Source organism: Stegastes partitus, unplaced genomic scaffold (assembly GCF_000690725.1).
Source record: "Stegastes partitus isolate 25-593 unplaced genomic scaffold, Stegastes_partitus-1.0.2 Scaffold134, whole genome shotgun sequence".
Taxonomy (NCBI): Eukaryota; Metazoa; Chordata; class Actinopteri; family Pomacentridae; genus Stegastes; species Stegastes partitus.
In genome coordinates, this window is record NW_007577865.1 from 374,632 (window position 1) to 388,471 (window position 13,840).

Sequence of the window (13,840 nt, forward strand, 5' to 3'; positions counted from 1 at the left end):
AATCTGATGTTCCTCTAATACTTTTTTTTCTTGTTTGTCATATTTGTACTTAGTTGACACTGAATTTCCCCAATGAGAACACTTGATTCCAAAAACACACTATCAACCGTGGTCTCAAACGTCAGTGTATAATGCCTAGGAGCCCACTGACCTGAGAACACACAGATCTGCATATTCTAGTCCCCTGAGGCAAATTACAGAACCTTAAAATCTAGTAAAAATTCAGTGAAATCCAGTCGTGAGGCTGAATGGGGACAGGTATAATCTCTTTCTGGGGCATTTGAAAACCTTGCAGTAACACTTAGACAATGCAGACTAAAGTATCACGATTCTGTAACTGTAGAGACTAATTATCAGATCAAACTTTGGTTTTTGTTAAGCAAGACAAAAATGTACTATAAACAATTTCAGGCCCCTAAGACAATCCTTAATGCTGCAAATTTGTATGCTTTACATCAGAAAAAACATCAGGACCCAGGATAGAACCTTGTGGGACGCACACAAGAGATTTGACAGTAAAAAGAAACTAGCATGTTGTGAAAGCAGGACCAACTAACTTATTGCCTCAAGGTGAAAATTTGCTCATTATAGATTTAAGGGAACAAGTTTCCATACTTTATGTACTAATGATGAGCACAAACACCACACTGTCCAAGAAGTGACAGTCCTAATATATTAAAATTTTATTTTTTTGCAAAAATATTGCAGTAACAGACGTTTACACAGATTACCACAAAAGTTTGTTGAATTGAAATGTTGTGCTGTCTAAATATGTGAAACAATTCCTCCCCATTAAATATTACTTTGTCTCAGACAGAGTGGGATTTCACTCGCAAAGGAAACGAGAGAGCAGTGAGAAAGGACACTGTTTGGATGTGAGCAAACACAGGCAATTTAAAAGCTCAAGCACCAATTAGGGAATAGGCTTGTTGTGCGAGCCGCCTCTGATGGAATACAACTCGTTTTATGAGGCATGGGACGATGGGGGAAAAAGCTCAGGGACCGACGCACATGCAAGGATGAAGGCGAAGAGACTTTCTGAGTGTATAATGCGAATAATTCCTGTGCATCAGCGTTTTCTTTGTATTTCACCATCGCTTCAAAATGATACACAAACAACATCTCTCACTAAGATGACAAAAACACAGCTTAAGCAGTCAAATATAAAAGTCAGTTATACAAAATCACAATGTCTGAATGTGTGTGTACATACACGTTTATGCTTGTGTGTATGTGTGTGTGTGTGTGTGTGTGTGTGTGTGGCCCAGAACATGGGTCATTTGTCATATAAAACAAATTGAGAATGTACGTGCTACATTAACAGCATTCGGTGTTTGCCGTTGTGTGGGCGTGTTGGCAATTATCACCTTGTTAATTATACATCATCTCCCACGCCTCTATGAAATATATCCACACTTCATTTTTTTCTAAAACCATTTGAGTCATTAAGTTTCACAGGTTTCCAAGTAATGCTATAACAGACATGTTTCATTACTGTTGATTCAGTTCAATAAAAGGCAATAAAGTATCTGTAGATTCAAGAACGACAGACTAAAGAAACTACAGATAAAGCATTCATTACTTTGTAAATGTTAACCTTCTGAGCTTCAAAACCTTTGGCAGGTTATCTTTTTTAAAAACAAAAAACTAAAATGACACAATTTCTGAAAACCAGGAACAGTAAAATCAGAAAAATTCGATGTATTTTAGCTTTCCTTGACATGTAACATGAGGTTCTATCAGGAAAATGAACCAAAGTCACTTTATTCTACATGTCCCATTTCAAAAATCCGCCCAAAATAATCCAGTTTCACTCAACAAATTCTGTAAAACAAAAAAGAACAATAAATCCTGTGGTCCTCGGGACAACTGAGAAGCCATGACTGTCAGCTGACTTGTTTAGAAAAACAGGAGCAGAGGGGGAACAATACAGGAATAAACTGATAATAAAAAAGTTGCATATCTATAGCCGTAGAGAGCCACCATTTTTTTTTTATCAGTATTAGTGACACCTGGGGACATGGTGTACATAACTATTTAAAGAAATCCAACTTTCATTGCTCACCTTTGTTGAACTGCACAACATATATTTCTGAGTTCTCTTGTCTTCTCACAGTGCTGCAAAAAAGTACCGAGCTTTTATGTCTGATTCTACCCCTGGAGGTTACAAATGTATATTTTGCTCATTCTACTCATAAAAGCTTTAAAGGGCTTTACATTTTTAACAGTGTATTAAAGGAAACTACAAAAACGTTGTGACAGTGTGAAAGGGTACCAGCCTACAGAATTACTTCTTAGTTTTTGCTGCCATTGCATTGCTTACAGCCACAGCAGGCCCGATGTAAAAAGCACACAAGTCTCACCTGCTGAGCACCAGCTAGCAGTCGGACTAAATAAGCTTCTAGCGCTCGACCCTTTTGGAGCGTTTAGCAGATACAAAGAGTCGGATAATTCCCTGGGCAGTTAGTGGAGGGCAAAGATGTGGCTAAAATAGAGTAAATATTGGATTTATATCTGGCAGGGGCCCAGAAAACACACTCAATGGAATGATAATGTAACTTCACAAATGATGGATATATAAATAACAGACTCTATGTGTAGTACCGTTCATAGTAAATGTGTGCAGTACCTTAAACCTGCATTCTTTCTTACAGCCAGCAGAGGGCGACTTCTCTGGTTGCAAAAAGAAGACAGATTGTATAGAAGTCTATGAGAAAATTATGCTACTTCTCAGCTTATGTGTTACCTCAGTAAACATTTTCCTAATGAGTTTATGCTCTTAATCACTAGTTTGAAGGCATTTTGAAAATGGCAGGATGTTCATTTTATAAATTATGGTCCTATTTAGTAGCAAATAGATAATAAAGAAGGGCATGCTTTAGGAGTGGCTACCTTGTACTCAACAGGTCGCTACCGTATCATCCTGCATAGTGTCCTCAAGTTCTCAGTAGTCCACAAAGCAATGGACAAGGCCATGGCTACATCCAACTTTTAACATACAGTCTATGGTAAATAAGCAACTGTTGTAACAAGTTCATGAGTTTAAGATGTGAAAAGTTTCTGCCAAGCTTAATATTATAAAAATAAGCTCATCAACCCCAACGAAAAGAACGGACAACCAGAGTGAAGGAGATATTGTTGCAGGTCAGTATAAAACCACCAAAAGGTGAACAGAAAATGAATCCAAGGAAAACCACATCAAAGACCATGGTGCACCTGGGCACTTTAGAAAGTTAACACCGAAACACATACAAGTGACTGGGCAGGACAACCAAAATCAAGTCAATGACATTGGTGCAATGGGAGCACATAAATATTTTTAACAAATTATTAACAAGGATCTAATATGCCAACCTAAATTACATCCAGCTCTGGAACGGACATTTAAACTGAATTAAAATCTCCTGTCACTGCATCCAGATTCTAATGATGTCTGTGATTCTCTTCCAAGCATAAATCTGTCCGGGTCTGCTTGCATATGTGTGCGTATCTTGGAAGTTGTTATCCTTGACAAACTTAGCATGCAGCTTTGAGGCCTTGCGACAAGGTCACTGAGGCAGGTTGACAGATCAGCCCTCACCAGACAGAAGAATGCGTGAGTAAACGAGGTCTGATGGAGGAGCAAGTGGCATCAGGGGGAGAACAAGATCGAACCTGGGATGTTGACACCCGACCTGACAGCCATGTGTGCCTGGTATGTGTGCGAGAGTAAGAAGTCGAGGCACTCTGCAAGCCTTGAGTTCATCTGAGTAATCAAAGGCAGCATAGAAGAAGATTAGGCATTTGTTTGTAGTGTTTGGAAGTGGGTGGGTGGTAGGAAATCAATGAGATATAGAGAGATTTAAAAAAAAAAAAAAACAACCAGCAGTTTGAAGAAAAGTAAAATCCTGAACACTGTTGTGTGAACTTGTTTACAAAATATTTGCATTCAGAGACTTGTGTGTGTGTGTGTGTGTGTGAATGTTGCCAAGGATGTCGGTGTCCTTGCACTTCTGATCAGCCAAACTTTAATCTATCCCTGTCAAACTGGCTCACTTCCCACTAATCAGCTCTCATCATTCTATCTTCACTTGCCACCTCCTGGCAGATGGAAATTAAATGTGGCAGTTATATTAGGCCAGGCGGGTGCCTTTTAAGGCAAAGAAGATTGGCAATGATTAGGTCAGTTTAGTTTTGGTTTAGTTCTGCGGCGTTCACTGTCAGCTGAGACCACGGGGGGAAATTAAAATGGATGAGCGGCCAGGCCTGAAGACACCTTATGGAAAAACATGCATGGTGTATTATCATACTAAATCCTCTCCACTTTATCTCAACTGTACACACTAAAAAACTAAGTATGTAGCATAGATCTAATATATGTAGAATGCATAGACTGTAACCTGTTTTCAAAAGCATTTCTCTCTTTACCATCAAAAAGTTGAACTCATCTTTACTAACGTGCTGCTGTGGTTTTACTTGCTCAGCTCGGACCAGGACTCCGCATATATAACTGTATAAACGACACAGCTGAATCAGTTTGCTGACCTTTCTCTACGTACGTGTGTTACTATTACACCATGTTTCAGGATTTACTATCACCTTGTAGTTATTGCTTTGCGCTCACTGTTGGGGGAAAAAAAAAAGCAACATGTTTTAAACCCATGATTTGTTCCTTGGACATCCCAGCGTATATTCTGTGAGAAACGCTTGCAGTTTAACTCTATGGACATCAGTGTTGCTTCCACCTCTTTGGTCTGAACTGACATTTCTCAAGAAGTGCTAGATCACTTTTTCAGCTCATTTATATATTTACGGTACCCAGAGGATAATTTCAGTGACCCCCAGACCTTTCCGCTTGCATCATTGTAACATTGAGACTCATTTTTGGAGAACATTTTTTGATAAATATCTCAAGAACACTGCATTGCCATGAATTTTGGTACATGTACTCATTGTTTCCAGAGGATGAGTCCAAGTGACTTTAACAATCCTTTGGCCTTTCCTCTAGCGCCATAAATCTGGCATTTGTGGATTTCAGTGGACTGTGGCATGACTTTTTGTTATTCATGTTTGCCACAAAATGAATAGTTATAAATGATCTAGGGCTGTTTTCAACCAAAGACTATGTTAGTCAACTGAAATTGTACCTACTCTTCAACTGATCAGTTGGTTGGAGGGATAAATTATCCTCTCAGTGAACTAAATTGGCCACAACACCAGAAAAAAAGAAACAGCTAGTATTTGCAGCATATTAAATCCTTTTAACTGGTTCTTTTATGCTGAAATGATAACAATGGACTTGGAGCAGACCAGCGTGCACCTGCACATATTCATATGATTTCTGAACATGGAACCATATCAAGTGGTGATCTCAGCACAAGAGCTAATGAGGAAAATAACAGAGACGAGCTAGCCTGCTCTTTACAGATGGTCTGCCATGTTGGTTGTTGAGCTGTGAATTGTAAACTCCTGTTTGAAAAGAAAATGCTTGACTATTTAGCCAACCGCTTAAACAAAATACATCCACAATGACGACTTCTTTGACACGGCGTCCATTAGTTTGACCTTGCAGTCTCCATTACGTCTGTGGGGTGTTTTCAATACATTTTCAAAATTTTACAGGTAGCTTGTTTCTCCCACTGGTTAAAAAAATGAATCAGTACTGGAAGGCTTTTGATGCAGTACTCATGAAAGTAGAAAAGTGCTGCATCAAAAGCCGAAAGTCGATTGTCTAACTGAAGAGAATTTGGTCGGATGAGATCATATCGACCAACCAATTGACTAGTTCCATCCATCCATTATCTATACACCGCTTAATCCTCACAAGGGTCGCGGGGGGGCTGGAGCCTATCCCAGCCGACTCAGGGCGAAGACAGGGGACACCCTGGACAGGTCACCAGTCTATCACAGGGCCACACTTAGAGACAGACAACCAAGCACACTCACATTCACACCTACAGACAATTTAGAATCACCAATGAACCTCAACATGTTTTTGGACTGTGTGGGAGGAAGCCGGAGAACCTGGAGAGAACCCACGCTGCACGGGGAGAACATGCAAACTCCACGCAGAAAGATTCCGGCAACCTTCTTGCTGCGAGGTAACAGTGCTACCAACTGCGCCACCTTGCAGCCCCAATTGACTAGTTGACCTGGAGAATAACAGCTCTAAAGGGTTCCCTCAACTTCTCGTCAGGACACAATCAGGTTTCTCACAGAAATGCCTGATGGAGCCTTGAATGTGGCTGGAAATGTCTGTCATTTGCATTTCCTTCCAGAAGACTAATGCCACATTATGTACTAGCATTTCAGAAGAGCAACAAAACACTATGACTGCTCCATTGTGACTCATTAGCAGTCTCCAGTATTGCCACACAAGTCACTACTTATGTTGCTATATTTCTCATTGTTAGACACTACTGCTGTTGTCTTGCACACACAAAAAAAAACTGTTTCCCGCTTCAACATAGACACACAACAGCACTCAAGGACATATTGTGAAAAAGCCTGGCTTGGCTGTATACTGACACACATCAACCCACTCACCCACCCGGCTCCTCTGGTAGAGAGAATCAGCATTGAGTTATTTCCTGACAGGCTGCTTTACTGTCTAATGACTTTTAATTTGTGTGATAAAGCTTGTCTGTTGTGATGCACGGCGCAAATGTATTACCTGTTAAATGGCCTTTGTGTACTAAATGAACTTGCTCTCAGTAATCACAGCAAGTATCGCAAATGCTACTATGCGAACCTAATTAATGGGAGAAATGGAATGCCTGACCTTTAGATGCACGTGTTTAGCGGAGGAATTTGCATAAATCTTATTGTACATTGAAGCGCAAGGCTGAGCTCGATACGATGAGGCGCCCCGGTGCATGATGGGAAGAGAAAATATTGTTTCCTTTGTACGGATGTCTCCATTTGAACTACTCGTCTTCCCAAGGTGAGCTAAGGGTTGTAGCTGGGAGGAATGAATGATATTCCATTTGATATTCATGATGTATTTTTCTGTCACACAAAAGTAAACAAGACGGTGCCGTGCTCTACTTTGAACTCTGCTTAATGTCTTTTTCCTTTTGTCATTCTAAACATTTCTTTGTCTCTTTTTGCCTCATCTTCGTGATTCCCCTTTCACTCTTTCTCCTACTCAACAAAATGTCACAATCGCATCTTTTTTTTTTTTTTCTTCCCACAATGCAAATACAAGTGTGAGAAGGGAGGTTGTAAGTGTTGTATTCCTGTAAATAACATATTTCTGCTCTGCATCGCCCAACTGAAACCAATCACATGTTCCTCACATTTTTTGCTGCACTCTTTCTCCTACCACCAACTCTTTTGCTCACGTTTTCATTTCCAGCTCTTTTCTTTCACCAATCTTTAGGTCTCGTAAAGTGTGAAAGGTGCATTCACACACTTATCTTAGCATCTAAACTGCTGTCAACTCCCACCCACACACACACACAAACACACACACACACACACATATGCTGTTACTTTTGACAAGCAGTATATTGCTATGACGAGAATAAATCTTGTGGAAATCAGACACACATAAATGCAAGTGCAGACACACACACACACACACACAAAGCTCATTAAAAGTAATGCGTTTGACAGAGTCAAGAGTCGGATGTCCCACAAAGGAAAGTGATGACAAGAAAAAAGCACGTCTGTATCCTATTCCTCAGCTTCGTCCTTCCAGAAATACAATTTTGGATCCAAGCATTGCAGGACGCTCCCTAATTTCATCTATTTCTGACCACAGGGGTTGAGCACCTTTGTGAATCTGTCTGTGTGTGTGTGTGTGTGATACGTTTATGCTTGTGTAAACACATTTCAGTTTTAGAAGTGCTGAAATGATTTAAGCCTGTCCTTACTTCTTCAATGGGTTTAATTTGTGGTTGGCGCTGCAGTTAGCTTCATATTTTACACACAGTTTCTTACACATGATGCGAAGTAATGAATCAGTTTTGTAGCTCTTCAGATTTTGGAGCTTTTTATTGTTCTGTGGCTAATTGTTCTTTTAGAAATTGATTTTGTAGAAACTGAAAAGCTCTTTTACAGTAATCTTAATGCTGGTAAAGACAGTTACGCATTTAGTAGGAAAAGGCTTGATGTTTTCCTCAGGAGTTGGTTGAAACCAAAACACATCTACGAGCAGAGTGAATGTTGGTTTTCCATTTGTCAAGCAACCAGAGAGTTCTAAGTGAATGCCAAAGTTGCTCAGTGTCTGCAGGATGTGTCAATTAAATAGGTGACTGCTTGCTAAGACCTTAGCCATCGCAACTTTGGAAGCCAATACATTCGAGAAGAGTGTTTTTAACGTCATGCTATGATTGTTTGTGAACACTAATGCTGATAAATTAATCCTAACATTATGTTTAGTTTAGATTCAGGAAGCGGTTTAAAGTTAGAATTAGAGGTAAGGATTAATGGATTGTTTTGTAACAGCAAAACCACCGATGTCACTTATCAAAATCAGGTTTTGGAGAGTACTGCTGCATTCGTTGCCCATTGTGATTCCAACAATAGGCTGTTTTTCACTGTCAGTGCTTGCGGGCCATTTTTAGGGCGGCCAAAACTTCCGTGCGTGTTCTGACTACAAGAAAACTGTCGGAGCCCTCTCAAGGCCGTCTTTACTTACTCCAGAATAGATACTTCTGAGCAGCCCCGAAAAGCTGCAATGTGCTTCTCAACGCTGATTGGTTAAACTTGAGGAAGACAAATGCTGTTAAGTTAAATTGAAAAGGCACAACAAGCGCCATTTTCCTGCCCTCTTAAAGTCCTTGTCCTCTCTAACGTTGCCAGATAGGCTAACGTACCAAACTTCCATTGTTGTACTCCCTTGTGCTCATGGAACCGGAGTTAAGGCCGGTGTTTGTCGCTGTTTTGGCACATTCAGTGTTAACGCTGCAGAAATCAGAAAGGGCTGATTAAAGGTCATTCATGGAAACATTTATGCTACTTCAGGCCGTCCCCCGAGCTGTTGCAGTGGAAAGAGCTCTGAGCTAACTCACACTTTTAACACTGTGCAGTGACAGTAACGCTGTCGTGGTGACGCTGACATTTGAGGACATTTGTCCCAACAGAATGTTTAGACATGGCTTGAAAACCAATCTTTGATACCAGCTGAGACTTCCTGAGCTTCACTAAACTGCAGACACAAGACAGATGTGCGACGGGGAACCGGCAGCACGATCACGTATTAGAATATGTGTTTATTCGTCGATTTGTGTGTGTATTGGTATGAAGCTGGGGATTTGGGGTTGCTCTGACCCATGCTGTACCAGGCAGAATGACTCATCATCTCCGTAGTACACAACAGATGGAGCTCAAAGCTATTCAGATTCATATAATACCTCTCCATCCACCCCTTCCTCCCACACTCGCTGCTCAGATATAAGTCCTGTTCATCCACCACTGACAGACTCAAATCAGTCCTCCTGTTTACAGAAGTACACTTCCAAGTCTATACGTGTTTACGATTATGAGACAGAAGAGAAGAAAGAGACACACAAAGCGAGACGGAGATAAAGCGATATTTGAGCATGTAATCTTCAGACGTTGTTTGCGTTAATATATTACAGCATTTTGGAGTGAAAGCCTTCATTTCCTGCCTCAGGGCCGCAGATCCTCTCCCATTATATCGCCTTTCATCAGACCTCTTTGTGAAACGATGACTCATTAAATCACCATTCATCTTCTTGATCAAAGCGCCGTGATTTTAGCCCCTGACACCATCAGCCGCATTTTTAACAGAGGCTTTTAAACTAAATGCCTGACTTGACACCTCTGTGGTTCCGGCGTTTCCCAGCCTGAAACCCCTCTCTGTATGGAATAATACCATCCATTGTTACGCCGCCGACTTCAATAGGGAAAGTACCTTCTTCAAGCCACTAGATGACGCTGGTGGATCGCTCACACGGCAGCGAGCTCCGGAAAACCAGTGACACCACTGTGCATGCTCCATTGTTCAGCAGACAAAAAGAGGGCAAATCATACCTAACCTTTTAAATGTGCTTGGCCGAGATGAACATTACATGGTTATGGAACGTAATCATGAGCTCCCGCTGATCTGAGAATGTCGGAAATTAAAGCAGGCAGTAGCTTAGTAAATGGGAAAGCAGTGAGATGGAAAACTGCATTAAAAAAAAAAAGGGGGGGGGTTGAGTTTGGGAGGGATCACGGCTATTGTATGTAGAGAAGAGAAATGATAAACAGAATTAGAGGCAGCAAAGAGGAAACTGAATGAGACACAGATAAACAATACTGTGGGTATGCTGTGTGTCGGCCTGTGTGATACATTCTAAACTCCAACCCCTGCGAAATGGAATACATCAGAGCGCTTAAACAAATCTGTGTGACAGGCAAATCTTCTCAGATGTGCTGTGCAGTGTTTCTCTGCACATGTGCATACGTGCGTGCGCAACACACACACACACACACACACCTGCCCGGGCACCCACACGTAGCTTATACCTTGATAATTCACGGCAGCAGGGCGACGCTCTGCCAGGATCCAGCTAAAGCAAATTGTAAATAAAAAGTGTGCAACTTTCCCTCGGCTGCAGGGCCACGCTGAGATGTGGCGTGATTGTTTCTGCATTGAAGATACGAGCAAAAAAAAGAAAAAGAAAGAAAAAAAAAGGCAGGGCGGCAATAGGAACACATTTGTTTGTCAATGTGTTTGCACAAAAGGGAGGGAGGTGTGTGAGCAGTGTGAATTTGGATGTTTTTTTTATGCGGGTGAGAAAGTGATAAGTCGAAATGACTGACACAGAGAGAGAAATGTGTGTGTGTGCAGTGTGGGTGGATATGCATTATCATGTGTACGCGCTGCAGTGTAACAACACTCGAGCTCCCCTGTGTCAGCAGCACAATCAGCCACTTCACCACCACAATCAACTCAAAGGAAGCTAAATACATTATGCACACATCCACCGACAAATGTATGCAACCACCTCGATTTTCACCTTTCGAAAATTCACCTCCTGCGGCGACGATATCTGCGGAGGCCGAGCTGCGACAAAAATAACTGCACGGTTTCGCGATTAGGCAGGTCATCGTTAACCCGAGGGCCCCGAGTTTGATCCCTGTGTGGCCGCAAATGCCGAACTATCCCTGAGCAAGACACTAAAAGCCGCTGCTAACTGGCTGACCCGCACCTCAACCAGAGGGCAAAACACATTCCCTGGTCTTATCAATTTACAAATCGCTAATTTACCATAGTAACAGCTCATTAACCTGGAATTTATCACTAACCTCACATTAAGGACTCAGTAATGGGGAAAGAATGAAGCTGAGGAAACGGATTATAGTAATTTGCTTGATCATTTACTGGTAATTACTAATCTGTTTACTGCTGAAGAATGGATACTTTGCATAGCAGTTTAATAATTTAGCAGTCTTGCACATCTTAGATTGTTTATTATTCCGAAACCAGGCTGTCAGGAGTCATATAGGGCTGATTATTAAAACTGATGGCTTGTAAATGAATTAGTTCCCAGATTCATTCCTTTTAATGAATAAAACGCATCGGGAGAAAAAAAAAAAAAAGAAGAATAAAACCCGGGGATGTTCTAATTTTCCGACAAGCAGAAAGATTATTCAGCTCCAGGCGTGCTGCAGTGTTACACTCCTTGTTTAGCTGTTGAGTGTTTTCAATGGTTTCCATCAGGGCTGCTTACAAGATGCGCTGAACTTGGCAGAGGCTTTATGTGTGAATGGTGGTGACTGATGCGTTGCACACCGTCAGGAGGTCCAGCGTGTTTGCTGCAGGCCAGATATGCTAAATGATCTTCTGAGCTCGGTGCTGTGCCACCTGAACTGGTAGCGCAACACAACCGAGTGAGGAGTGACGGCGTTTGGCAGCGCTGGTTGATGATGCACACACAAATAAAAGCAGCCATAAAACCTGACTGAGACATTTAAAGACCCTGAAAACACATTTTTCTTATCAACATCATCATCAATTTCTTACTGTGAGCAGCCACATCCTACACGTGCACACAATTTTCTGCCAAAATTGGAACCGTAATAGATATTTCACATAGAAGATCTCTTTGACTGGGCTCTTTGAAATAGCTCAGCTGGGAAACAGTGATATCATGTACAGTTGTGGGGTTGTTTGTCTTTGTTTCCAAGATACTGTCAATCACATCTGATCAAACTGTGAAGCGTCCTTGTAGCCTGGTGGTGCGAAGCAAAACCATTTAACCATAACATCCTTGGTTTGAATCCTGCAGGACCGTTGCTGCATGTTGATATAAAACCAAGTTCTCAGGGATTTAACCCCCTGAACCCAGCCCGAAGGTTTGCAGCATTTACAGCCTTTATGTTCCAACATGCATGAGATAGAAACTTAACCACATATGTGACCTAACAGATCAGTCGCATTGCTCCTTGGGCTACATCCGAGATACAGCCCGAAATGTTTTAACGCATTATAAAATATTGATTTTAGGTTTATTGCTTAGATTGGTCCATTTAGTTGTTTTCTACATGTATAATATTACAGAGAATATTACGCTCCATATCGCTGTCAAATACCGTCAGCGTGCATGAGCGGTAACTATAGAAAGAAACCACGGAAATCGTTGCCAACCAATCCTGTCCCGTGATTTGCGTCATGTGGTAGCAACATGCTGTTTTTGTTTCACGCAGAATAACCCAAGGCATAATGCGACTGATTTCATGCAGATGGGTCACATATAAGCTTAAAACTGTGATATTTCATCCAAATCACTTTATGCTACATGTCTGTCTACACTATACAGATTCTTCATTCTTCAATGATTTAGCCAATAAGCAACCACCATGCAATAAAAATTCAGGAGCTATTCGGTTGAACTGCTTCAACCAAAGAGTTGAGCAGATATTAGTCATAACCTTTTTCCAGTATTGGTAACCCCCTTTGGACACAATGTCCGTAAATATAAGTCAAAGAAATTAAATGTTCTCTGTTATGACTCATGGCCTTATAGTTTTATTACATGGTTCAAAAGACATTTTTGAGTTCTCTGCCTGTAGACATTGTTGTGCTGTTTTCACAGTGCACAATGAGGTCCAGAGCAGCTTGGAGTTCAGAGGGTTAAGGTACATTTTCAATCTGCAATACTGTTGGGGAACCACATGATTCAGGTAAACTCTGCAGGCAACTACAAAAGCAGGTCCTCAATTCACCTTCACATCCCATATTTCACCCTAGTTGCTCTTGATTACAAATTTCAACACAAGGATTTCATATCAGATACAACATCAAAGGACAAAGCGAGGCTATACATGTATTTGTTAATATGGTTCTCAGACAGACATGAATTGAAAAATCCTCTCAGATCTCAGCTTTTTTATTCACACACCGTACGGCGAGGTAGGGAGCATGTTCAGTGATTCTGTCATCACAAGACAAGCGGCGTCCTATTTTCTCAGCGATGCACACTTTCAGTAGAAATAAATTCTACATGGTGGAAGAATAGAATAAATTAGATTGTAATGCTCTCTGGCCGCGATACTTGTCCACCCACCTGCTTTTATGCCTATTTCAATACCATATACAACGATGAATGCTGTAGAGAATATATCACACATATACTTTTCGCTTGACGTAGGTGGAGAGGTTGACATATCAATAAAAAAAAGAAGATGCGATAAAAAGTGATGGAACAGATTTTTCAACTAAATGTTAAGAGTGAGATTTTGAGAGCCATTTTGCCATGCACGAGTGAACAGATCGCAAAAAAAAAAATCCTATTCCCTACGCTCAGACATGGATCAACGGATAAAGAAGATGGAAAATATCTGGTCTTACATCATAGCCAGGAATCCACACAAAGTAAAGTTCTCTTAAAGTTCAATATTGCTT

General features: G+C 41.1%; 1 protein-coding gene across 1 annotated transcript in view; it reads right to left on the minus strand.

Annotated features, from left to right (window-relative positions):
• The window catches only part of astn1 (astrotactin 1), a gene marked incomplete at its 5' end in the record, with an annotated part of 380,551 nt that overhangs the window by 53,282 nt on the left and 313,429 nt on the right, over positions 1–13,840 (minus strand). The window lies entirely within an intron of this gene.